This window comes from Cupressus sempervirens, chromosome 5 (assembly GCF_028749045.1).
Source record: "Cupressus sempervirens isolate cs-2001-9-10 chromosome 5, ASM2874904v1, whole genome shotgun sequence".
Taxonomy (NCBI): domain Eukaryota; kingdom Viridiplantae; phylum Streptophyta; class Pinopsida; order Cupressales; family Cupressaceae; genus Cupressus; species Cupressus sempervirens.
Genome location: NC_143122.1, coordinates 809,735,513 through 809,738,137, shown reverse-complemented (window position 1 = coordinate 809,738,137; position 2,625 = coordinate 809,735,513).

Below are 2,625 nucleotides of genomic sequence, written 5' to 3'. Positions count from 1 at the left end.
AAGGGTGTCATCAGATGACCTATGACCCATTTTGACCTATTCCATGATGACATATGTCTGTAGGGTTCCTAGGACCCCTAGGGACATATTAGAATCATTTATATGGGTCGAAGTGGTTTTTGACCCATTCCATAATTACATATGTCTCTAGGGGTCCTAGGACCCTTAGGGACATATTATTGTCATTTATATGGGTCAAAGGGGGCCACAGGATGACTTATGACCCCTTGCAATGCATTCGATGATGACATATGTTCGTAGGGGTCATAGGACCCCTAAGGACATATTAGAGTCATTTACATGAGTCAAAGGGGGAGACAAGATAACCTATGACCCCTTTCAACCCATTCCATGATGACATATGTCCCTCGGGGTAGTAGGACCCCTAGGGACATATTAGAATCATTTATATGCATCAAAGGGTGTCACAAGATGACCTATGACCTGTTTGGACCCATTCCATGATGACATATGTCCCTAGGTGTCGTAGGACCCCTACAAAAATATTATAAATATTTATATGGGTCAAAGGGGGTCACAACATGATCTATGACCCCTTTCGACCCATTCCATGATGATATATGTCCCTAGGGGTCCTAGGACCCATAGGGACATATTAAAATTATTTATATGGGTCAAAGGGTGTGAGAGGATGACCTATAACCCTTTTGGACCGATTCTATGATGACATATGTCCCTAGGGGCCCTACGACGCCTAGGGACATATTATAATAATTTATATGGGTCAAAGGGGGTGACAGGATGACTTATGACTCCTTTAAACACATTCCATGATGACATATATCGCTAGGCATTCTGAGACTTTTAGGAGTATATTATAATCATTTATATAAGTTGAAGAGAGTAACAAGATGACCTATGACCCCTTTCAACCCATTCCATGACAACACAAGATAACGTATGGCCCCTTTCAACACATTCCATGATGACATATGTCTCTAGGGGTCCTAGGACCCTAAGGGACATATTATAATCATTTATATGGGTTTAAAGGGGTAAGAAGATGGCCTATGACCCTTTTTTACACATTCTATTATGACATATATCTCTAGGGGTCATAGGACCCATAGGGACATATTTGAATTGTTTATATGAGTCAAAAGGGGTCATAAGATGACCTATGACTTTGTTCAACACATTCCATTATTACATATGTCTCTAGGGGTACTAAGACCCAAAGGGATATATTAGAGTCATTTATATGGTTCAAACGAGGTCATTGGATGACCTATGACCCCTTTTAGCCCATTCCATGATGGCATATGTCCCTAGTGGTCCTAGGACATATTAAAGTCATTTACATGGGTCGAATGGGGTCATAAGATGACCTATGGAACCTTTTGACTCATTCCATGATGACGTATGGCCTTAGGGTTCCTAGGACCCCTAAGGACATATTAGAGTCATTTATATGGGTTGAAGGGGGTCACAAGATAACCTATGGCCCCTTTCTACCCATTCCATGATGACATATGTTCCTAGGGATCCTAAGAGCCCTAGGGACATATTAGAGTCATTTATATGGGTTGATGGAGGTTTTGACTCATTCCATGATGACATATGTTAGGTCATAGGATGACCTATGACCCATTGTGATGTATTTCATGATGACATATGTCCTTAGGGATCCTATTAGATTCATTTATATGGGTCGAAGGGGGCATAGAATGACCTATGAATCCTTTCGATGCATTCCATGATGATATATGTCTCGAGGTGTCCTAGGAACCCTAGTGACATATTAGATTCATTTATATGGGTCGAAGGGAGTCACAAGATGATCTATGACCCCTTTCGATGAATTCCTTAATGACATATGTCCCTAGTTGTTCGAGGACCCCTAGGGACATATTAGAGTTGTTTATATGGATCAAAGGGAGTAATAGGATGACCTATGACCTTTTTCGACACATTCCATGACAATGTATATTCCTAGGACCCCTAGGGACCCCTTGGGAATACATCAAAAGTGGTCATTAGGGGTCATAGTGACATACGTTGTCATGAAATGCGTCAAAATGATACATTTTATGATAATATTATATTTAATAATTATATAATATTGTATATTTTAATATAATAATAATATATTATTAGATTATAAAACTTTAATAATCATATATGTTACTAGATTATAGATTTAATAATAATAATATATATCATATATATTACTATATTACATTTATTTATAATAATAATAAATATATTTTAAACTATATTATATTTAATAATAATAATAATCATATATATTACTATAATATACTAATAATTATAATAATATATAATAATAATAATATCAATGTCCACAGATTCCCGAAATAAATTTCCCTCTAAAATAGTCTAAACTTTCCCTCTTAAATTTATTTCCTCTCAAATTTCCCTCCCTCCAAATTGGTCTGATAAATATCCAAACATGATTGGATATCCGATTTCAAATTGGATATCTAATTAGGCCTAGTGTTTACCAAGCCTATTCGATCAACCCAAAAAACACTTTTGAGAAGGGTTTAACTAACACTCAAACTTTTGGTAGCCATCTAACAATGTTATTTTGATCGAAATTGAATGAAATCAAAAGTGTTTTTTTATATCACTCTTGAGATT